The sequence below is a fragment of the Schistocerca nitens genome, chromosome 3 (genome assembly GCF_023898315.1).
Source record: "Schistocerca nitens isolate TAMUIC-IGC-003100 chromosome 3, iqSchNite1.1, whole genome shotgun sequence".
In the NCBI taxonomy this organism is placed as follows: Eukaryota; Metazoa; Arthropoda; class Insecta; order Orthoptera; family Acrididae; genus Schistocerca; species Schistocerca nitens.
The window spans coordinates 95,925,525-95,951,561 of NC_064616.1; positions in this window are offsets into that span (position 1 = coordinate 95,925,525).

The following is a 26,037-nucleotide window of genomic DNA, read 5'->3' on the forward strand; positions in this document are numbered from 1 at the left end:
ATTGGCTAACTTAAGAGAGTCATAGTGCTTCCTGCCAGTTGCTCACCCAAATACACATTTTGAGATACTGTGGCCAGTCTGCCTGAAGCGATACGCCACTAGTTGTGTATCTTAAGAGAAACATCATTAATCTTGCCAGCGGTTTCTTGACTTTGAAGATGTGATTATACTGGTGACGAGATATTGGCTACCCTAAGAGAGTCACAGTGTTTCGTGCCAGTTGCTCATCCAAATACACATTTTTTAGATACTCTTTCCAGTCTGCCTGATAACTACGCCACTAGTTGTGTATCTTAAGAGTCATTGTAACTTTTGCCAGGGGTTTCTTGAAGTTGCTGATGTGATTATGCTGGTGACGAGGCATTGGCTACCCTATGAGTGTCATAGTGATTCCTGCTAGTTGCTCACCCAAATACACATTTTTTTGATACTTTGGCCAGTCTGCCTCAAGTGACACCCTACTAGCTGTGTATCTTATGAGAAGCTTCGTTACCTTTGCAAGCGGTTTCTTGAAGTTGGTGATGGGATTATGTTGGTGACGAGGCATTGGCTAACTTAAGAGAGTCATAGTGCTTCCTGCCAGTTGCTCACCCAAATACACATTTTGAGATACTGTGGCCAGTCTGCCTGAAGCGATACGCCACTAGTTGTGTATCTTAAGAGAAACATCATTAATCTTGCCAGCGGTTTCTTGACTTTGAAGATGTGATTATACTGGTGACGAGATATTGGCTACCCTAAGAGAGTCACAGTGTTTCGTGCCAGTTGCTCACCCAAATACACATTTTTTAGATACTGTTTCCAGTGTGCCTGAAGCGATACGCCACTAGTTGTGTATCTCTAGAGAAACATCGTTACTTTTGCCAGGGGTTTCTATAAGTTGCTGATTTGATTCTGCTGGTGACGAGGCATTGGCTACCTCAAGAGAGTCATAGAGATTCCTGCCAGTTCTTCACCCAAATACACATTTTTTAGATACTCTTTCCAGTCTGCCTGATAGCTACTCCACTAGTTGTGTATCTTAAGAGTCATTGTAACTTTTGCCAGGGGTTTCTTGAAGTTGCTGATGTGATTATGCTGGTGACGAGGCATTGGTTACCCTATGAGTGTCATAGTGATTCCTGCTAGTTGCTCACCCAAATACACATTTTTTGATACTTTGGCCAGTCTGCCTCAAGTGACACCCCACTAGCTGTGTATCTTATGAGAAGCTTCGTTACCTTTGCAAGCGGTTTCTTGAAGTTGGTGATGGGTTTATGTTGGTGACGAGGCATTGGCTACCTTAAGAGAGTCATAGTGCTTCCTGCCAGTTGCTCACCCAAATACACATTTTGAGATACTGTGGCCAGTCTGCCTGAAGCGATACGCCACTAGTTGTGTATCTTAAGAGATACATCGTTACTCTTGCCAGCGGTTTCTTGACTTTGAAGATGTGATTATACTGGTGACGAGATATTGGCTACCCTAAGAGAGTCACAGTGTTTCGTGCCAGTTGCTCATCCAAATACACATTTTTTAGATACTCTTTCCAGTCTGCCCGATAGCTCGCCACTAGTTGTGTATCTTAAGAGTCATTGTAACTTTTGCCAGGGGTTTCTTGAAGTTGCTGATGTGATTATGCTGGTGACGAGGCATTGGCTACCCTATGAGTGTCATAGTGATTCCTGCTAGTTGCTCACCCAAATACACATTTTTTTGATACTTTGGCCAGTCTGCCTCAAGTGACACCCCACTAGCTGTGTATCTTATGAGAAGCTTCGTTACCTTTGCAAGCGGTTTCTTGAAGTTGGTGATGGGATTATGTTGGTGACGAGGCATTGGGTACCTTAAGCGAGTCATAGTGCTTCCTGCCAGTTGCTCACCCAAATACACATTTTGAGATACTGTGGCCAGTCTGCCTGAAGCGATACGCCACTAGTTGTATATCTTAAGAGAAACATCGTTACTCTTGCCAGCGGTTTCTTGACTTTGAAGCTGTGATTATACTGGTGACGAGATATTGGTTACCCTAAGAGAGTTACAGTGTTTCGTGCCAGTTGCTCACCCAAATACACATTTTTTAGATACTGTTTCCAGTGTGCCTGAAGCGATACGCCACTAGTTGTGTATCTCTAGAGAAACATCGTTACTTTTGCCAGGGGTTTCTATAAGTTGCTGATTTGATTCTGCTGGTGACGAGGCATTGGCTACCTCAAGAGAGTCATAGAGATTCCTGCCAGTTCTTCACCCAAATACACATTTTTTAGATACTCTTTCCAGTCTGCCTGATAGCTACTCCACTAGTTGTGTATCTTAAGAGTCATTGTAACTTTTGCCAGGGGTTTCTTGAAGTTGCTGATGTGATTATGCTGGTGACGAGGCATTGGTTACCCTATGAGTGTCATAGTGATTCCTGCTAGTTGCTCACCCAAATACACATTTTTTGATACTTTGGCCAGTCTGCCTCAAGTGACACCCCACTAGCTGTGTATCTTATGAGAAGCTTCGTTACCTTTGCAAGCGGTTTCTTGAAGTTGGTGATGGGTTTATGTTGGTGACGAGGCATTGGCTACCTTAAGAGAGTCATAGTGCTTCCTGCCAGTTGCTCACCCAAATACACATTTTGAGATACTGTGGCCAGTCTGCCTGAAGCGATAGGCCACTAGTTGTGTATCTTAAGAGATACATCGTTACTCTTGCCAGCGGTTTCTTGACTTTGAAGATGTGATTATACTGGTGACGAGATATTGGCTACCCTAAGAGAGTCACAGTGTTTCGTGCCAGTTGCTCATCCAAATACACATTTTTTAGATACTCTTTCCAGTCTGCCTGATAGCTACGCCACTAGTTATGTATCTTAAGAGTCATTGTAACTTTTGCCAGGGGTTTCTTGAAGTTGCTGATGTGATTATGCTGGTGACGAGGCATTGGCTACCCTATGAGTGTCATAGTGATTCCTGCTAGTTGCTCACCCAAATACACATTTTTTTGATACTTTGGCCGGTCTGCCTCAAGTGACACCCCACTAGCTGTGTATCTTATGAGAAGCTTCGTTACCTTTGCAAGCGGTTTCTTGAAGTTGGTGATGGGATTATGTTGGTGACGAGGCATTGGGTACCTTAAGCGAGTCATAGTGCTTCCTGCCAGTTGCTCACCCAAATACACATTTTGAGATACTGTGGCCAGTCTGCCTGAAGCGATACGCCACTAGTTGTGTATCTTAAGAGAAACATCGTTACTCTTGCCAGCGGTTGCTTGACTTTGAAGCTGTGATTATACTGGTGACGAGATATTGGCTACCCTAAGAGAGTCACAGTGTTTCGTGCCAGTTGCTCACCCAAATACACATTTTTTAGATACTGTTTCCAGTGTGCCTGAAGCGATACGCCACTAGTTGTGTATCTTAAGAGAAACATCTTTACTTTTGCCAGGGGTTTCTAGAAGTTGCTTATTTGATTCTGCTGGTGACGAGGCATTGGCTACCTCAAGAGAGTCATAGAGATTCCTGCCAGTTCTTCACCCAAATACACATTTTTTAGATACTCTTTCCAGTCTGCCTGATAGCTACTCCACTAGTTGTGTATCTTAAGAGTCATTGTAACTTTTGCCAGGGGTTTCTTGAAGTTGCTGATGTGATTATGCTGGTGACGAGGCATTGGTTACCCTATGAGTTTCATAGTGATTCCTGCTAGTTACTCACCCAAATACACATTTTTTGATACTTTGGCCAGTCTGCCTCAAGTGACACCCCACTAGCTGTGTATCTTATGAGAAGCTTCGTTACCTTTGCAAGCGGTTTCTTGAAGTTGGTGATGGGATTATGTTGGTGACGAGGCATTGGCTACCTTAAGAGAGTCATAGTGCTTCCTGCCAGTTGCTCACCCAAATACACATTTTGAGATACTGTGGCCAGTCTGCCTGAAGCGATACGCCACTAGTTGTGTATCTTAAGAGAAACATCATTAATCTTGCCAGCGGTTTCTTGACTTTGAAGATGTGATTATACTGGTGACGAGATATTGGCTACCCTAAGAGAGTCACAGTGTTTCGTGCCAGTTGCTCATCCAAATACACATTTTATAGATACTCTTTCCAGTCTGCCTGATAGCTACGCCACTAGTTGTGTATCTTAAGAGTCATTGTAACTTTTGCCAGGGGTTTCTTGAAGTTGCTGATGTGATTATGCTGGTGACGAGGCATTGGCTACCCTACGAGTGTCATAGTGATTCCTGCTAGTTGCTCACCCAAATACACATTTTTTTGATACTTTGGCCAGTCTGCCTCAAGTGACACCCCACTAGCTGTGTATCTTATGAGAAGCTTCGTTACCTTTGCAAGCGGTTTCTTGAAGTTGGTGATGGGATTATGTTGGTGACGAGGCATTGGCTACCTTAAGAGTGTCATAGTGCTTCCTGCCAGTTGCTCACCCAAATACACATTTTGAGATACTGTGGCCAGTCTGCCTGAAGCGATACGCCACTAGTTGTAAATCTTAAGAGAAACATCGTTACTCTTGCCAGCGGTTTCTTGACTTTGAAGCTGTGATTATACTGGTGACGAGATATTGGCTACCCTAAGAGAGTCACAGTGTTTCGTGCCAATTGCTCACCCAAATACACATTTTTTAGATACTGTTTCCAGTGTGCCTGAAGCGATACGCCACTAGTTGTGTATCTCTAGAGAAACATCGTTACTTTTGCCAGGGGTTTCAAGAAGTTGATGATTTGATTCTGCTGGTGACGAGGCATTGGCTACCTCAAGAGAGTCATAGAGATTCCTGCCAGTTCTTCACCCAAATACACATTTTTTAGATACTCTTTCCAGTCTGCCTGATAGCTACGCCACTAGTTGTGTATCTTAAGAGTCATTGTAACTTTTGCCAGGGGTTTCTTGAAGTTGCTGATGTGATTATGCTGGTGACGAGGCATTGGCTACCCTATGAGTGTCATAGTGATTCCTGCTAGTTGCTCACCCAAATACACATTTTTTTGATACTTTGGCCAGTCTGCCTCAAGTGACACCCCACTAGCTGTGTATCTTATGAGAAGCTTCGTTACCTTTGCAAGCGGTTTCTTGAAGTTGGTGATGTGATTATGTTGGTGACGAGGCATTGGCTACCTTAAGAGAGTCATAGTGCTTCCTGCCAGTTGCTCACCCAAATACACATTTTTAGATACTGTGGCCAGTCTGCCTGAAGCGATACGCCACTAGTTGTGTATCTTAAGAGAAACATCGTTACTCTTACCAGCGGTTTCTTGACTTTGAAGATGTGATTATACTGGTGACGAGATATTGGCTACCCTAAGAGAGTCACAGTGTTTCCTGCCAGTTGCTCATCCAAATACACATTTTTTAGATACTCTTTCCAGTCTGCCTGATAGCTACGCCACTAGTTGTGTATCTTAAGAGTCATTGTAACTTTTGCCAGGGGATTCTTGAAGTTGCTGATGTGATTATGCTGGTGACGAGGCATTGGCTACCCTATGAGTGTCATAGTGATTCCTGCTAGTTGCTCACCCAAATACACATTTTGAGATACTGTGGCCAGTCTGCCTGAAGCGATACGCCACTAGTTGTGTATCTTGAGAGAAACATCGTTACTCTTGCCAGCGGTTTCTTGACTTTGAAGATGTGATTATACTGGTGACGAGATATTGGCTACCCTAAGAGAGTCACAGTGTTTCGTGCTAGTTGCTCACCCAAATACACATTTTTTAGATACCGTTTCCAGTGTGCCTGAAGCGATACGCCACTAGTTGTGTATCTTAAGAGAAACATCGTTACTTTTGCCAGGGGTTTCTAGAAGTTGATGATTTGATTCTGCTGGTGACGAGGCATTGGCTACCTCAAGAGAGTCATAGAGATTCCTGCCAGTTCTTCACCCAAATACACATTTTTTAGATACTCTTTCCAGTCTGCCTGATAGCTACGCCACTAGTTGTGTATCTTAAGAGTCATTGTAACTTTTGCCAGGGGTTTCTTGAAGTTGCTGATGTGATTATGCTGGTGACGAGGCATTGGCTACCCTATGAGTGTCATAGTGATTCCTGCTAGTTGCTCACCCAAATACACATTTTTTTGATACTTTGGCCAGTCTGCCTCAAGTGACACCCCACTAGCTGTGTATCTTATGAGAAGCTTCGTTACCTTTGCAAGCGGTTTCTTGAAGTTGGTGATGTGATTATGTTGGTGACGAGGCATTGGCTACCTTAAGAGAGTCATAGTGCTTCCTGCCAGTTGCTCACCCAAATACACATTTTTAGATACTGTGGCCAGTCTGCCTGAAGTGATATGCCACTAGTTGTGTATCTTAAGAGAAACATCGTTACTCTTGCCAGCGGTTTCTTGACTTTGAAGATGTGATTATACTGGTGACGAGATATTGGCTACCCTAAGAGAGTCACAGTGTTTCCTGCCAGTTGCTCACCCAAATACACATTTTTTAGATACTGTTTCCAGTGTGCCTGAAGCGATACGCCACTAGTTGTGTATCTTAAGAGAAACATCGTTACTTTTGCCAGGGGATTCTTGAAGTTGCTGATTTGATTCTGCTGGTGACGAGGCATTGGCTACCTCAAGAGAGTCATGGAGATTCCTGCCAGTTCTTCACCCAAATACACATTTTTTAGATACTCTTTCCAGTCTGCCTGATAGCTACGCCATTAGTTGTGTATCTTAAGAGTCATTGTAACTTTTGCCAGGGGTTTCTTGAAGTTGCTGATGTGATTATGCTGGTGACGAGGCATTGGCTACCCTATGAGTGTCATAGTGATTCCTGCTAGTTGCTCACCCAAATACACATTTTTTTGATACTTTGGCCAGTCTGCCTCAAGTGACACCCCACTAGCTGTGTATCTTATGAGAAGCTTCGTTACCTTTGCAAGCGGTTTCTTGAAGTTGGTGATGTGATTATGTTGGTGACGAGGCATTGGCTACCTTAAGAGAGTCATAGTGCTTCCTGCCAGTTGCTCACCCAAATACACAATTTGAGATACTGTGGCCAGTCTGCCTGAAGCGATATGCCACTAGTTGTGTATCTTAAGAGAAACTTCGTTACTCTTGCCAGCGGTTTCTTGACTTTGAAGATGTGATTACACTGGTGACGAGATATTGGCTACCCTAAGAGAGTCACAGTGTTTCCTGCCAGTTGCTCACCCAAATACACATTTTTTAGATACTGTTTCCAGTGTGCCTGAAGCGATACGCCACTAGTTTTGTATCTTAAGAGAAACATCGTTACTTTTGCCAGGGGTTTCTAGAAGTTGCTGATTTGATTCTGCTGGTGACGAGGCATTGGCTACCTCAAGAGAGTCAAGAGATTCCTGCCAGTTCTTCACCCAAATACACATTTTTTAGATACTCTTTCCAGTCTGCCTGATAGCTACGCCATTAGTTGTGTATCTTAAGAGTCATTGTAACTTTTGCCAGGGGTTTCTTGAAGTTGCTGATGTGATTATGCTGGTGACGAGGCATTGGCTACCCTATGAGTGTCATAGTGATTCCTGCTAGTTGCTCACCCAAATACACATTTTTTTGATACTTTGGCCAGTCTGCCTCAAGTGACACCCCACTAGCTGTGTATCTTATGAGAAGCTTCGTTACCTTTGCAAGCGGTTTCTTGAAGTTGGTGATGTGATTATGTTGGTGACGAGGCATTGGCTACCTTAAGAGAGTCATAGTGCTTCCTGCCAGTTGCTCACCCAAATACACATTTTGAGATATTGTGGCCAGTCTGCCTGAAGCGATATGCCACTAGTTGTGTATCTTAAGAGAAACATCGTTACTCTTGCCAGCGGTTTCTTGACTTTGAAGATGTGATTATACTGGTGACGAGATATTGGCTACCCTAAGAGAGTCACAGTGTTTCCTGCCAGTTGCTCACCCAAATACACATTTTTTAGATACTGTTTCCAGTGTGCCTGAAGCGATACGCCACTAGTTTTGTATCTTAAGAGAAACATCGTTACTTTTGCCAGGGGTTTCTAGAAGTTGCTGATTTGATTCTGCTGGTGACGAGGCATTGGCTACCTCAAGAGAGTCATAGAGATTCCTGCCAGTTCTTCACCCAAATACACATTTTTTAGATACTCTTTCCAGTCTGCCTGATAGCTACGCCATTAGTTGTGTATCTTAAGAGTCATTGTAACTTTTGCCAGGGGTTTCTTGAAGTTGCTGATGTGATTATGCTGGTGACGAGGCATTGGCTACCCTATGAGTGTCATAGTGATTCCTGCTAGTTGCTCACCCAAATACACATTTTTATGATACTTTGGCCAGTCTGCCTCAAGTGAAACCCCACTAGCTGTGTATCTTATGATAAGCTTCGTTACCTATGCAAGCGGTTTCTTGAAGTTGGTGATGGGATTATGTAGGTGACGAGGCATTGGCTACTTTAAGACAGTCATAGTGCTTCCTGCCAGTTACTCACCCAAATACATATTTTGAGATACTGTGGCCAGTCTGCCTGAAGCGATACGCCACTAGTTGTGTATCTTAAGAGAAACATCGTTACTCTTACCAGCGGTTTCTTGACTTTGAAGATGTGATTATACTGGTGACGAGATATTGGCTACCCTAAGAGAGTCACAGTGTTTCCTGCCAGTTGCTCATCCAAATACACATTTTTTAGATACTCTTTCCAGTCTGCCTGATAGCTACGCCACTAGTTGTGTATCTTAAGAGTCATTGTAACTTTTGCCAGGGGATTCTTGAAGTTGCTGATGTGATTATGCTGGTGACGAGGCATTGGCTACCCTATGAGTGTCATAGTGATTCCTGCTAGTTGCTCACCCAAATACACATTTTGAGATACTGTGGCCAGTCTGCCTGAAGCGATACGCCACTAGTTGTGTATCTTAAGAGAAACATCGTTACTCTTGCCAGCGGTTTCTTGACTTTGAAGATGTGATTATACTGGTGACGAGATATTGGCTACCCTAAGAGAGTCACAGTGTTTCGTGCTAGTTGCTCACCCAAATACACATTTTTTAGATACCGTTTCCAGTGTGCCTGAAGCGATACGCCACTAGTTGTGTATCTTAAGAGAAACATCGTTACTTTTGCCAGGGGTTTCTAGAAGTTGATGATTTGATTCTGCTGGTGACGAGGCATTGGCTACCTCAAGAGAGTCATAGAGATTCCTGCCAGTTCTTCACCCAAATACACATTTTTTAGATACTCTCCAGTCTGCCTGATAGCTACGCCACTAGTTGTGTATCTTAAGAGTCATTGTAACTTTTGCCAGGGGTTTCTTGAAGTTGCTGATGTGATTATGCTGGTGACGAGGCATTGGCTACCCTATGAGTGTCATAGTGATTCCTGCTAGTTGCTCACCCAAATACACATTTTTTTGATACTTTGGCCAGTCTGCCTCAAGTGACACCCCACTAGCTGTGTATCTTATGAGAAGCTTCGTTAACTTTGCAAGCGGTTTCTTGAAGTTGGTGATGTGATTATGTTGGTGACTAGGCATTGGCTACCTTAAGAGAGTCATAGTGCTTCCTGCCAGTTGCTCACCCAAATACACATTTTTAGATACTGTGGCCAGTCTGCCTGAAGCGATATGCCACTAGTTGTGTATCTTAAGAGAAACATCGTTACTCTTGCCAGCGGTTTCTTGACTTTGAAGATGTGATTATACTGGTGACGAGATATTGGCTACCCTAAGAGAGTCACAGTGTTTCCTGCCAGTTGCTCACCCAAATACACATTTTTTATTTACTGTTTCCAGTGTGCCTGAAGCGATACGCCACTAGTTGTGTATCTTAAGAGAAACATCGTTACTTTTGCCAGGGCTTTCTAGAAGTTGCTGATTTGATTCTGCTGGTGACGAGGCATTGGCTACCTCAAGAGAGTCATGGAGATTCCTGCCAGTTCTTCACCCAAATACACATTTTTTAGATACTCTTTCCAGTCTGCCTGATAGCTACGCCATTAGTTGTGTATCTTAAGAGTCATTGTAACTTTTGCCAGGGGTTTCTTGAAGTTGCTGATGTGATTATGCTGGTGACGAGGCATTGGCTACCCTATGAGTGTCATAGTGATTCCTGCTAGTTGCTCACCCAAATACACATTTTTTTGATACTTTGGCCAGTCTGCCTCAAGTGACACCCCACTAGCTGTGTATCTTATGAGAAGCTTCGTTACCTTTGCAAGCGGTTTCTTGAAGTTGGTGATGTGATTATGTTGGTGACGAGGCATTGGCTACCTTAAGAGAGTCATAGTGCTTCCTGCCAGTTGCTCACCCAAATACACATTTTGAGATACTGTGGCCAGTCTGCCTGAAGCGATATGCCACTAGTTGTGTATCTTAAGAGAAACATCGTTACTCTTGCCAGCGGTTTCTTGACTTTGAAGATGTGATTATACTGGTGACGAGATATTGGCTACCCTAAGAGAGTCACAGTGTTTCCTGCCAGTTGCTCACCCAAATACACATTTTTTAGATACTGTTTCCAGTGTGCCTGAAGCGATACGCCACTAGTTTTGTATCTTAAGAGAAACATCGTTACTTTTGCCAGGGGTTTCTAGAAGTTGCTGATTTGATTCTGCTGGTGACGAGGCATTGGCTACCTCAAGAGAGTCATAGAGATTCCTGCCAGTTCTTCACCCAAATACACATTTTTTAGATACTCTTTCCAGTCTGCCTGATAGCTACGCCATTAGTTGTGTATCTTAAGAGTCATTGTAACTTTTGCCAGGGGTTTCTTGAAGTTGCTGATGTGATTATGCTGGTGACGAGGCATTGGCTACCCTATGAGTGTCATAGTGATTCCTGCTAGTTGCTCACCCAAATACACATTTTTTTGATACTTTGCCAGTCTGCCTCAAGTGAAACCCCACTAGCTGTGTATCTTATGAGAAGCTTCGTTACCTATGCAAGCGGTTTCTTGAAGTTGGTGATGGGATTATGTAGGTGACGAGGCATTGGCTACTTTAAGACAGTCATAGTGCTTCCTGCCAGTTACTCACCCAAATACATATTTTGAGATACTGTGGCCAGTCTGCCTGAAGCGATACGCCACTAGTTGTGTATCTTAAGAGAAACATCGTTACTCTTACCAGCGGTTTCTTGACTTTGAAGATGTGATTATACTGGTGACGAGATATTGGCTACCCTAAGAGAGTCACAGTGTTTCCTGCCAGTTGCTCATCCAAATACACATTTTTTAGATACTCTTTCCAGTCTGCCTGATAGCTACGCCACTAGTTGTGTATCTTAAGAGTCATTGTAACTTTTGCCAGGGGATTCTTGAAGTTGCTGATCTGATTATGCTGGTGACGAGGCATTGGCTACCCTATGAGTGTCATAGTGATTCCTGCTAGTTGCTCACCCAAATACACATTTTGAGATACTGTGGCTAGTCTGCCTGAAGCGATACGCCACTAGTTGTGTATCTTAAGAGAAACATCGTTACTCTTGCCAGCGGTTTCTTGACTTTGAAGATGTGATTATACTGGTAACGAGATATTGGCTACCCTAAGAGAGTCACAGTGTTTCCTGCCAGTTGCTCACCCAAATACACATTTTTTAGATACTGTTTCGTGTGCCTGAAGCGATACGCCACTAGTTGTGTATCTTAAGAGAAACATCGTTACTTTTGCCAGGGGTTTCTAGAAGTTGATGATTTGATTCTGCTGGTGACGAGGCATTGGCTACCTCAAGAGAGTCATAGAGATTCCTGCCAGTTCTTCACCCAAATACACATTTTTTAGATACTCTTTCCAGTCTGCCTGATAGCTACGCCACTAGTTGTGTATCTTAAGAGTCATTGTAACTTTTGCCAGGGGTTTCTTGAAGTTGCTGATGTGATTATGCTGGTGACGAGGCATTGGCTACCCTATGAGTGTCATAGTGATTCCTGCTAGTTGCTCACCCAAATACACATTTTTTTGATACTTTGGCCAGTCTGCCTCAAGTGACACCCCACTAGCTGTGTATCTTATGAGAAGCTTCGTTACCTTTGCAAGCGGTTTCTTGAAGTTGGTGATGGGATTGTGTTGGTGACGAGGCATTGGCTACCTTAAGAGAGTCATAGTGCTTCCTGCCAGTTGCTCACCCAAATACCCATTTTGAGATACTGTGGCCAGTCTGCCTGAAGCGATACGCCACTAGTTGTGTATCTTAAGAGAAACATCGTTACTCTTGCCAGCGGTTTCTTGACTTTGAAGATGTGATTATACTGGTGACGAGATATTGGCTACCCTAAGAGAGTCACAGTGTTTCGTTCCAGTTGCTCACCCAAATACACATTTCTTAGATACTGTTTCCAGTGTGCCTTAAGCGATACGCCACTAGTTGTGTATCTTAAGAGTCATTGTAACTTTTGCCAGGGGTTTCTTGAAGTTGCTGATGTGATTATGCTGGTGACGAGGCATTGGTTACCCTATGAGTGTCATAGTGATTCCTGCTAGTTGCACACCCAAATACACATTTTTTTGATACTTTGGCCAGTCTGCCTCAAGTGACACCCCACCAGCTGTGTATCTTATGAGAAGCTTCGTTACCTTTGCAAGCGGTTTCTTGAAGTTGGTGATGGGATTATGTTGGTGACGAGGCATTGGCTACCTTAAGAGAGTCATAGTGCTTTCTGCCAGTTGCTCACCCAAATACACATTTTGAGATACTGTGGCCAGTCTGCCTGAAGCGATACGCCACTAGTTGTGTATCTTAAGAGAAACATCGTTACTCTTGCCAGCGGTTTCTCGACTTTGAAGATGTGATTATACTGGTGACGAGATATTGGCTACCCTAAGAGAGTCACAGTGTTTCCTGCCAGTTGCTCACCCAAATACACATTTTTTAGATACTGTTTCCAGTGTGCCTGAAGCGATACGCCACTAGTTGTGTATCTTAAGAGAAACATCGTTACTCTTGCCAGCGGTTTCTTGACTTTGAAGATGTGATTATACTGGTGACGAGATATTGGCTACCCTAAGAGAGTCACAGTGTTTCCTGCCAGTTGCTCATCCAAATACACATTTTTAGATACTCTTTCCAGTCTGCCTGATAGCTACGCCACTAGTTGTGTATCTTAAGAGTCATTGTAACTTTTGCCAGGGGTTTCTTGAAGTTGCTGATGTGATTATGCTGGTGACGAGGCATTGGCTACCCTATGAGTGTCATAGTGATTCTGCTAGTTGCTCACCCAAATACACATTTTTTTGATACTTTGGCCAGTCTGCCTCAAGTGACACCCCACCAGCTGTGTATCTTATGAGAAGCTTCGTTACCTTTGCAAGCGGTTTCTTGAAGTTGGTGATGGGATTATGTTGGTGACGAGGCATTGGCTACCTTAAGAGAGTCATAGTGCTTTCTGCCAGTTGCTCACCCAAATACACATTTTGAGATACTGTGGCCAGTCTGCCTGAAGCGATACGCCACTAGTTGTGTATCTTAAGAGAAACATCGTTACTCTTGCCAGCGGTTTCTCGACTTTGAAGATGTGATTATACTGGTGACGAGATATTGGCTACCCTAAGAGAGTCACAGTGTTTCCTGCCAGTTGCTCACCCAAATACACATTTTTTAGATACTGTTTCCAGTGTGCCTGAAGCGATACGCCACTAGTTGTGTATCTTAAGAGAAACATCGTTACTCTTGCCAGCGGTTTCTTGACTTTGAAGATGTGATTATACTGGTGACGAGATATTGGCTACCCTAAGAGAGTCACAGTGTTTCCTGCCAGTTGCTCATCCAAATACACATTTTTAGATACTCTTTCCAGTCTGCCTGATAGCTACGCCACTAGTTGTGTATCTTAAGAGTCATTGTAACTTTTGCCAGGGGTTTCTTGAAGTTGCTGATGTGATTATGCTGGTGACGAGGCATTGGCTACCCTATGAGTGTCATAGTGATTCTGCTAGTTGCTCACCCAAATACACATTTTTTTGATACTTTGGCCAGTCTGCCTCAAGTGACACCCTACTAGCTGTGTATCTTATGAGAAGCTTCGTTACCTTTGCAAGCGGTTTCTTGAAGTTGGTGATGTGATTATGTTGGTGACGAGGCATTGGCTACCTTAAGAGAGTCATAGTGATTTCTGCCAGTTGCTCACCCAAATACACATTTTGAGATACTGTGGCCAGTCTGCCTGAAGCGATACGCCACTAGTTGTGTATCTTAAGAGAAACATCGTTACTTTTGCCAGGGGTTTCTAGAAGTTGATGATTTGATTCTGCTGGTGACGAGGCATTGGCTACCTCAAGAGGGTCATAGAGATTCCTGCCAGTTCTTCACCCAAATACACATTTCTTAGATACTCTTTCCAGTCTGCCTGATAGCTACGCCACTAGTTGTGTATCTTAAGAGTCATTGTAACTTTTGCCTGGGGTTTCTTGAAGTTGCTGATGTGATTATGCTGGTGACGAGGCATTGGCTACCCTATGAGTGTCATAGTGATTCCTGCTAGTTGCTCACCCAAATACACATTTTTTTGATACTTTGGCCAGTCTGCCTCATGTGACACCCCACTAGCTGTGTATCTTATGATAAGCTTCGTTACCTTTGCAAGCGGTTTCTTGAAGTTGGTGATGATTTTATGATGGTGACGAGTCATTGGCTACCTTAAGAGAGTCATAGTGCTTCCTGCCAGTTGCTCACGCAAATACACATTTTTAGATACTGTGGCCAGTCTGCCTGAAGCGATATGCCACTAGTTGTGTATCTTAAGAGAAACATCGTTACTCTTGCCAGCGGTTTCTTGACTTTGAAGATGTGATTATACTGGTGACGAGATATTGGCTACCCTAAGAGAGTCACAGTGTTTCGTGCCAGTTGCTCACCCAAATACACATTTTTTAGATACTGTTTCCAGTGTGCCTGAAGCGATACGCCACTAGTTGTGTATCTTAATAGAAACATCATTACTTTTGCCAGGGGTTTCTAGAAGTTGCTGATTTGATTCTGCTGGTGACGACGCATTGGCTACCTCAAGAGAGTCATAGAGATTCCTGCCAGTTCTTCACCCAAATACACATTTTTTAGATACTCTTTCCAGTCTGCCTGATAGCTACGCCACTAGTTGTGTATCCTAAGAGTCATTGTAATTTTTGCCAGGGGTTTCTTGAAGTTGCTGATGTGATTATGCTGGTGACGAGGCATTGGCTACCCTATGAGTGTCATAGTGATTCCTGCTAGTTGCTCACCCAAATACACATTTTTTTGATACTTTGGCCAGTCTGCCTCAAGTGACACCCCACTAGCTGTGTATCTTATGAGAAGCTTCGTTACCTTTGCAAGCGGTTTCTTGAAGTCGGTGATGGGATTATGTTGATGACGAGTCATTGGGTACCTTAAGAGAGTCATAGTGCTTCCTGCCAGTTGCTCACCCAAATACACATTTTTAGATACTGTGGCCAGTCTGCCTGAAGCGACATGCCACTAGTTGTGTATCTTAAGAGAAACATCGTTACTCTTGCCAGCGGTTTCTTGACTTTGAAGATGTGATTATACTGGTGACGAGATATTGGCTACCCTAAGAGAGTCACAGTGTTTCCTGCCAGTTGCTCACCCAAATACACATTTTTTAGATACTGTTTCCAGTGTGCCTGAAGCGATACGCCACTAGTTGTGTATCTTAAGAGAAACATCGTTACTCTTGCCAGCGGTTTCTTGACTTTGAAGATGTGATTATACTGGTGACGAGATATTGGCTACCCTAAGAGAGTCACAGTGTTTCCTGCCAGTTGCACATCCAAATACACATTTTTAGATACTCTTTCCAGTCTGCCTGATAGCTACGCCACTAGTTGTGTATCTTAAGAGTCATTGTAACTTTTGCCAGGGGTTTCTTGAAGTTGCTGATATGATTATGCTGGTGACGAGGCATTGGCTACCCTATGAGTGTCATAGTGATTCCTGCTAGTTGCTCACCCAAATACACATTTTTTGATACTTTGGCCAGTCTGCCTCAAGTGACACCCCACTAGCTGTGTATCTTATGAGAAGCTTCGTTACCTTTGCAAGCGGTTTCTTGAAGTTGGTGATGTGATTATGTTGGTGACGAGGCATTGGCTACCTTAAGAGAGTCATAGTGCTTTCTGCCAGTTGCTCACCCAAATACACATTTTGAGATACTGTGGCCAGTCTGCCTGAAGCGATACGCCACTAGTTGTGTATCTTAAGAGAAACATCGTTACTCTTGCCAGCGGTTTCTTGACTTTGAAGATGTGATTATACTGGTGACGAGATATTGGCTACCCTACGAGAGTCACAGTGTTTCCTGCCAGTTGCTCACCCAAATACACATTTTTTAGATACTGTTTCCAGTGTGCCTGAAGCGATACGCCACTAGTTGTGTATCTTAAGAGAAACATCGTTGCTTTTGCCAGGGGTTTCTAGAAGTTGATGATTTGATTCTGCTGGTGACGAGGCATTGGCTACCTCAAGAGAGTCATAGAGATTCCTGCCAGTTCTTCACCCAAATACACATTTTTTAGATACTCTTTCCAGTCTGCCTGATAGCTACGCCACTAGTTGTGTATCTTAAGAGTCATTGTAACTTTTGCCAGGGGTTTCTTGAAGTTGCTGATGTGATTATGCTGGTGACGAGGCATTCTTTACCCTATGAGTGTCATAGTGATTCCTGCCAGTTGCTCACCCAAATACACATTTTTTTGATACTTTGGCCAGTCTGCCTCAAGTGACACCCCACTAGCTGTGTATCTTATGAGAAGCTTCGTTACCTTTGCAAGCGGTTTCTTGAAGTTGGTGATGGGATTATGTTGGTGACGAGGCATTGACTACCTTAAGAGAGTCATAGTGCTTCCTGCCAGTTGCTCACCCAAATACCCATTTTGAGATACTGTGGCCAGTCTGCCTGAAGCGATACGCCACTAGTTGTGTATCTTAAGAGAAACATCGTTACTCTTGCCAGCGGTTTCTTGACTTTGAGGATGTGATTATACTGGTGACGAGATATTGGCTACCCTAAGAGAGTCGCAGTGTTTCCTGCCAGTTGCTCATCCAAATACACATTCTTTAGATACTCTTCCCAGTCTGCCTGATAGCTACGCCACTAGTTGTGTATCTTAAGAGTCATTGTAACTTTTGCCAGGGGTTTCTTGAAGTTGCTGATGTGATTATGCTGGTGACGAGGCATTGGTTACCCTATGAGTGTCATAGTGATTCCTGCTAGTTGCTCACCCAAATACACATTTTTTTGATACTTTGGCCAGTCTGCCTCAAGTGACACCCCACTAGCTGTGTATCTTATGAGAAGCTTCGTTACCTTTGCAAGCGGTTTCTTGAAATTGGTGATGGGATTATGTTGGTGACGAGGAATTGACTACCTTAAGAGAGTCATAGTGCTTCCTGCCAGTTGCTCACCCAAATACACATTTTTAGATACTGTGGCCAGTCTGCCTGAAGCGACATGCCACTAGTTGTGTATCTTAAGAGAAACATCGTTACTCTTGCCAGCGGGTTCTTGACTTTGAAGATGTGATTATACTGGTGACGAGATATTGGCTACCCTAAGAGAGTCACAGTGTTTCCTGCCAGTTGCTCACCCAAATACACATTTTTTAGATACTGTTTCCAGTGTGCCTGAAGCGATACGCCACTAGTTGTGTATCTTAGGAGAAACATCGTTACTCTTGCCAGCGGTTTCTTGACTTTGAAGATGTGATTATACTGGTGACGAGATATTGGCTACCCTAAGAGAGTCACAGTATTTCGTGCCAGTTGCTCACCCAAATACACATTTTTTAGATGCTGTTTCCAGTGTGCCTGAAGCGATACGCCACTTGTTGTGTATCTTAAGATAAACATCGTTACTTTTGCCAGTGGTTTCTAGAAGTTGCTGACTTGATTCTGCTGGTGACGAGGCATTGGCTACCTCAAGAGAGTCATACAGATTCCTGCCAGTTCTTCACCCAAATACACATTTTTTAGATACTCTTTCCAGTCTGCCTGATAGCTACCCCACTAGTTGTGTATCTTAAGAGTCATTGTAACTTTTGCCAGGGGTTTCTTGAAGTTGCTGATGTGATTATGCTGGTGACGAGGCATTGGTTACCCTATGAGTGTCATAGTGATTCCTGCTAGTTGCTCACCCAAATACACATTTTTTTGATACTTTGGCCAGTCTGCCTCAAGTGACACCCCACTAGCTGTGTATCTTATGAGAAGCTTCGTTACCTTTGCAAGCGGTTTCTTGAAGTTGGTGATGGGATTATGTTGGTGACGAGGCATTGACTACCTTAAGTGAGTCATAGTGCTTCCTGCCAGTTGCTCACCCAAATACACATTTTTAGATACTGTGGCCAGTCTGCCTGAAGCGACATGCCACTAGTTGTGTATCTTAAGAGAAACATCGTTACTCTTGCCAGCGGTTTCTTGACTTTGAAGATGTGATTATACTGGTGACGAGATATTGGCTACCCTAAGAGAGTCACAGTGTTTCCTGCCAGTTGCTCACCCAAATACACATTTTTTAGATACTGTTTCCAGTGTGCCTGAAGCGATACGCCTCTAGTTGTGTATCTTAAGAGAAACATCGTTACTCTTGCCAGCGGTTTCTTGACTTTGAAGATGTGATTATACTGGTGACGAGATATTGGCTACCCTAAGAGAGTCACAGTGTTTCCTGCCAGTTGCTCATCCAAATACACATTTTTAGATACTCTTTCCAGTCTGCCTGATAGCTACGCCACTAGTTGTGTATCTTAAGAGTCATTGTGACTTTTGCCAGGGGTTTCTTGAAGTTGATGATGTGATTATGCTGGTGACGAGGCATTGGCTACCCTATGAGTGTCATAGTGATTCCTGCTAGTTGCTCACCCAAATACACATTTTTGGATACTTTGGCCAGTCTGCCTCAAGTGACACCCCACTAGCTGTGTATCTTATGAGAAGCTTCGTTACCTTTGCAAGCGGTTTCTTGAAGTTGGTGATGTGATTATGTTGGTGACGAGGCATTGGCTATCTTAAGAGAGTCATAGTGCTTTCTACCAGTTGCTCACCCAAATACACATTTTGAGATACTGTGGCCAGTCTGCCTGAAGCGATACGCCACTAGTTGTGTATCTTAAGAGAAACATCGTTACTCTTGCCAGCGGTTTCTTGACTTTGTAGATGTGATTATACTGGTGACGAGATATTGGCTACCCTAAGAGAGTCACAGTGTTTCGTGCCAGTTGCTCACACAAATACACATTTTTTAGATACTGTTTCCAGTGTGCCTGAAGCGATACGCCACTAGTTGTGTATCTTAAGAGAAACATCGTTACTTTTGATAAGCGTTTCTAGAAGTTGATGATTTGATTCTGCTGGTGACGAGGCATTGGCTACCTCAAGAGAGTCATAGAGATTCCTGCCAGTTCTTCACCCAAATACACATTTTTTAGATACTCTTTCCAGTCTGCCTGATAGCTACGCCACTAGTTGTGTATCTTAAGAGTCATTGTAACTTTTGCCAGGGGTTTCTTGAAGTTGCTGATGTGATTATGCTGGTGACGAGGCATTGGCTACCCTATGAGTGTCATAGTGATTCCTGCTAGTTGCTCACCCAAATACACATTTTTTTGACACTTTGGCCAGTCTGCCTCAAGTGACACCCCACTAGCTGTGTATCTTATGAGAAGCTTCGTTACCTTTGCAAGCGGTTTCTTGGAGTTGGTGATGTGATTATGTTGGTGACGTGGCATTGGCTACCTTAAGAGAGTCATAGTGCTTTCTGCGAGTTGCTCACCCAAATACACATTTTGAGATACTGTGGCCAGTCTGCCTGAAGCGATACGCCACTAGTTGTGTATCTTAAGAGAAACATCGTTACTCTTGCCAGCGGTTTCTTGACTTTGAAGATGTGATTATACTGGTGACGAGATATTGGCTACCCTAAGAGAGTCACAGTGTTTCGTGCCAGTTGCTCACCCAAATACACATTTTTTAGATACTGTTTCCAGTGTGCCTGAAGCGATACGGCACTAGTTGTGCATCTTAAGAGAAACATCGTTACTTTTGCCAGGGGTTTCTAGAAGTTGATGATTTGATTCTCCTGTTGACGAGGCATTGGCTACCTCAAGAGAGTCATAGAGATTCCTGCCAGTTCTTCACCCAAATACACATTTTTTAGATACTCTTTCCAGTCTGCCTGATAGCTACGCCACTAGTTCTGTATCTTAAGAGTCATTGTAACTTTTGCCAGGGGTTTCTTGAAGTTGCTGATGTGATTATGCTGGTGACGAGGCATTGGCTACCCTATGAGTGTCATAGTGACTCCTGCTAGTTGCTCACCGAAATACACATTTTTTTGATACTTTGGCCAGTCTGCGTCAAGTGACACCCCACTAGCTGTGTATCTTATGAGAAGCTTCGTTACCTTTGCAAGCGGTTTCTTGAAGTTGGTGATGTGATTATGTTGGTGACGAGGCATTGGCTATCTTAAGAGAGTCATCGTTCTTCCTGCCAGTTGCTCACCCAAATACACATTTTGAGATACTGTGGCCAGTCTGCCTGAAGCGATACGCCACTAGTTGTGTATCTTAAGAGAAACATCGTTACCCTTGCCAGCGGTTTCTTGACTTTGAAGATGTGATTATACTGGTGACGAGATATTGGCTACCCTAAGAGAGTCACAGTGTTTCGTGCCAGTTGCTCACCCAAATACACATTTTTTAGATACTGTTTCCAGTGTGCCTGAAGCGATACGCCACTAGTTGTGTATCTTAAGTGAAACATCGTTACTTTTGATAAGCGTTTCTAGAAGTTGATGATTTGATTCTGCTGGTGACGAGGCATTGGCTACCTCAAGAGAGTCATAGAGATTCCTGCCAGTTCTTCACCCAAATACACATTTTTTAGATACTCTTTCCAGTCTGCCTGATAGCTACGCCACTAGTTGTGTATCTTAAGAGTCATTGTAACTTTTGCCAGGGGTTTCTTGAAGTTGCTGATGTGATTATGCTGGTGACGAGGCATTGGCTACCCTATGAGTGTCATAGTGATTCCTGCTAGTTGCTCACCTAAATACACATTTTTTTGATACTTTGGCCAGTCTGCCTCAAGTGACACCCCACTAGCTGTGTATCTTATGAGAAGCTTCGTTACCTTTGCATGCGGTTTCTTGAAGTTGGTGATGGGATAATGTTGGTGACGAGTCATTGGCTACCTTAAGAGAGTCATAGTGCTTCCTGCCAGTTGCTCACCCAATTACACATTTTTAGATACTGTGGCCAGTCTGCCTGAAGCGATATGCCACTAGTTGTGTATCTTAAGAGAAACATCGTTACTCTTGCCAGCGGTTTCTTGACTTTGAAGATGTGATTATACAGGTGACGAGATATTGGCTACCCTAAGAGAGTCACAGTGTTTCGTGCCAGTTGCTCACCCAAATACACATTTTTTAGATACTGTGTCCAGTGTGCCTGAATCGATACGCCACTAGTTGTGTATCTTAAGAGAAACATCGTTACTTTTGCCAGGGGTTTCTAGAAGTTGCTGATTTGATTCTGCTGGTGACGAGGCATTGGCTACCTCAAGAGAGTCATACAGATTCCTGCCAGTTCTTCACCCAAATACACATTTTTTAGACACTCTTTCCAGTCTGCCTGATAGCTACGCCACTAGTTGTGTATCTTAAGAGTCATTGTAACTTTTGCAAGGGGTTTCTTGAAGTTGCTGAAGTGATTATGCTGGTGACGAGGCATTGGCTACCCTATGAGTGTCATAGTGATTCCTGCTAGTTGCTCACCCAAATACACATTTTTTTGACACTTTGGCCAGTCTGCCTCAAGTGACACCCCACTAGCTGTGTATCTTATGAGAAGCTTCGGTCCCTTTGCAAGCGGTTTCTTGGAGTTGGTGATGTGATTATGTTGGTGACGTGGCATTGGCTACCTTAAGAGAGTCATAGTGCTTTCTGCGAGTTGCTCACCCAAATACACATTTTGAGATACTGTGGCCAGTCTGCCTGAAGCGATACGCCACTAGTTGTGTATCTTAAGAGAAACATCGTTACTCTTGCCAGCGGTTTCTTGACTTTGAAGATGTGATTATACTGGTGACGAGATATTGGCTACCCTAAGAGAGTCACAGTGTTTCGTGCCAGTTGCTCACCCAAATACACATTTTTTAGATACTGTTTCCAGTGTGCCTGAAGCGATACGTCACTAGTTGTGTATCTTAAGAGAAACATCGTTACTTTTGCCAGGGGTTTCTAGAAGTTGATGATTTGTTTCTGCTGTTGACGAGGCATTGGCTACCTCAAGAGAGTCATAGAGATTCCTGCCAGTTCTTCACCCAAATACACATTTTTTAGATACTCTTTCCAGTCTGCCTGATAGCTACGCCACTAGTTCTGTATCTTAAGAGTCATTGTAACTTTTGCCAGGGGTTTCTTGAAGTTGCTGATGTGATTATGCTGGTGACGAGGCATTGGCTACCCTATGAGTGTCATAGTGACTCCTGCTAGTTGCTCACCCAAATACACATTTTTTTGATACTTTGGCCAGACTGCCTCAAGTGACACCCCACTAGCTGTGTATCTTATGAGAAGCTTCGTTACCTTTGCAAGCGGTTTCTTGAAGTTGGTGATGGGATTATGTTGGTGACGAGGCATTGGCTATCTTAAGAGAGTCATAGTTCTTCCTGCCAGTTGCTCACCCAAATACACATTTTGAGATACTGTGGCCAGTCTGCCTGAAGCGATATGCCAATAGTTGTCTATCTTAAGAGAAACATCGTTACTCTTGCCAGCGGTTTCTTGACTTTGAAGATGTGATTATACTGGTGACGAGATATTGGCTACCCTAAGAGAGTCACAGTGTTTCGTGCCAGTTGCTCACCCAAATACACATTTTTTAGATACTGTTTCCAGTGTGCCTGAAGCGATACGCCACTAGTTGTGTATCTTAAGAGAAACATCGTTACTTTTGCCAGGGGTTTCTAGAAGTTGCTGATTTGATTCTGCTGGTGACGAGGCATTGGCTACCTCAAGAGAGTCATAGAGATTCCTGCCAGTTCTTCACCCAAATACACATTTTTTAGATACTCTTTCTAGTCTGCCTGATAGCTACGCCACTAGTTGTGTATCTTAAGAGTCATTGTAACTTTTGCCAGGGGTTTCTTGAAGTTGCTGATGTGATTATGCTGGTGACGAGGCATTGGCTACCCTATGAGTGTCATAGTGATTCCTGCTAGTTGCTCACCCAAATACACATTTTTTTGATACTTTGGCCAGTCTGCCGCAAGTGACACCCCACTAGCTGTGTATCTTATGAGAAGCTTCGTTACCTTTGCAAGCGGTTTCTTGAAGTTGGTGATGGGATTATGTTGGTGACGATTCATTGGCTACCTTAAGAGAGTCATAGTGCTTCCTGCCAGTTGCACACCCAAATACACATTTTTAGTTACTGTGGCCAGTCTGCCTGAAGCGATATGCCACTAGTTGTGTATCTTAAGAGAAACATCGTTACTCTTGCCAGCGGTTTCTTGACTTTGAAGATGTGATTATACTGGTGACGAGATATTGGCTACCCTAAGAGAGTCACAGTGTTTCGTGCCAGTTGCTCACCCAAATACACATTTTTTAGATACTGTTTCCAGTGTGCCTGAAGCGATACGCCACTAGTTGTGTATCTTAAGAGAAACATCGTTACTTTTGAAAAGGGTTTCTAGAAGTTGATGATTTGATTCTGCTGGTGACGAGGCATTGGCTACCTCAAGAGAGTCATAGAGATTCCTGCCAGTTCTTCACCCAAATACACATTTTTTAGATACTCTTTCCAGTCTGCCTGATAGCTACGCCACTAGTTGTGTATCTTAAGAGTCATTGTAACTTTTGCCAGGGGTTTCTTGAAGTTGCTGATGTGATTATGCTGGTGACGAGGCATTGGCTACCCTATGAGTGTCATAGTGATTCCTGCTAGTTGCTCACCCAAATACACATTTTTTTGATACTTTGGCCAGTCTGCCTCAAGTGACACCCCACTAGCTGTGTATCTTATGAGAAGCTTCGTTACCTTTGCAAGCGGTTTCTTGAAGTTGGTGATGGGATTATGTTGGTGACGAGGCATTGACTTCCTTAAGAGAGTCATAGTGCTTCCTGCCAGTTGCTCACCCAAATACACATTTTGAGATACTGTGGCCAGTCTGCCTGAAGCGATACGCCACTAGTTGTGTATCTTAAGAGAAACATCGTTACTCTTGCCAGCGGTTTCTTGACTTTGAAGATGTGATTATACTGGTGACGAGATATTGGCTACCCTAAGAGAGTCACAGTGTTTCGTGCCAGTTGCTCACCCAAATACACAATTTTTAGATACTGTTTCCAGTGTGCCTGAAGCGATACGCCACTAGTTGTGTATCTTAAGAGAAACATCGTTACTTTTGCCAGGGGTTTCTAGAAGTTGATGATTTGATTCTGCTGGTGACGAGGCATTGGCTACCTCAAGAGAGTCATAGAGATTCCTGCCAGTTCTTCACCCAAATACAAATTTTTTAGATACTCTTTCCAGTCTGCCTGATAGCTACGCCACTAGTTGTGTATCTTAAGAGTCATTGTAACTTTTGCCAGGGGTTTCTTGAAGTTGCTGGTGTGATTATGCTGGTGACGAGGCATTGGCTACCCTATGAGTGTCATAGTGATTCCTGCTAGTTGCTCACCCAAATACACATTTTTTTGATACTTTGGCCAGTCTGCCTCAAGTGACACCCCACTAGCTGTGTATCTTATGAGAAGCTTCGTGACCTTTGCATGCGGTTTCTTGAAGTTGGTGATGGGATAATGTTGGTGACGAGTCATTGGCTACCTTAAGAGAGTCATAGTGCTTCCTGCCAGTTGCTCACCCAAATACACATTTTGAGATACTGTGGCCAGTCTGCCTGAAGCGATATGCCACTAGTTGTGTATCTTAAGAGAAACATCGTTACTCTTGCCAGCGGTTTCTTGACTTTGAAGATGTGATTATACAGGTGACGACATATTGGCTACCCTAAGAGAGTCACAGTGTTTCGTGCCAGTTGCTCACCCAAATACACATTTTTTAGATACTGTTTCCAGTGTGCCTGAAGCGATACGCCACTAGTTGTGTATCTTAAGAGAAACATCGTTACTTTTGCCAGGGGTTTCTAGAAGTTGCTGACTTGATTCTACTGGTGACGAGGCATTGGCTACCTCAAGAGAGTCATACAGATTCCTGCCAGTTCTTCACCCAAATACACATTTTTTAGATACTCTTTCCAGTCTGCCTGATAGCTACGCCACTAGTTGTGTATCTTAAGAGTCATCGTAACTTTTGCCAGGGGTTTCTTGAAGTTGCTGATGTGATTATGCTGGTGACGAGGCATTGGCTACCCTATGAGTGTCATAGTGATTCCTGCTAGTTGCTCACCCAAATACACATTTTTTTGATACTTTGGCCAGTCTGCCTCAAGTGACACCCCACTAGCTGTGTATCTTATGAGAAGCTTCGTTACCTTTGCAAGCGGTTTCTTGAAGTTGGTGATGGGATTATGTTGGTGACGAGGCATTGACTTCCTTAAGAGAGTCATAGTGCTTCCTGCCAGTTGCTCACCCAAATACACATTTTGAGATACTGTGGCCAGTCTGCCTGAAGCGATACGCCACTAGTTGTGTATCTTAAGAGAAACATCGTTACTCTTGCCAGCGGTTTCTTGACTTTGAAGATGTGATTATACTGGTGACGAGATATTGGCTACCCTAAGAGAGTCACAGTGTTTCGTGCCAGTTGCTCACCCAAATACACATTTTTTAGATACTGTTTCCAGTGTGCCTGAAGCGATACGCCACTAGTTGTGTATCTTAAGAGAAACATCGTTACTTTTGCCAGGGGTTTCTAGAAGTTGATGATTTGATTCTGCTGGTGACGAGGCATTGGCTACCTCAAGAGAGTCATAGAGATTCCTGCCAGTTCTTCACCCAAATACACATTTTTTAGATACTCTTTCCAGTCTGCCTGATAGCTACGCCACTAGTTGTGTATCTTAAGAGTCATTGTAACTTTTGCCAGGGGTTTCTTGAAGTTGCTGATGTGATTATGCTGGTGACGAGGCATTGGTTACCCTATGAGTGTCGTAGTGATTCCTGCTAGTTG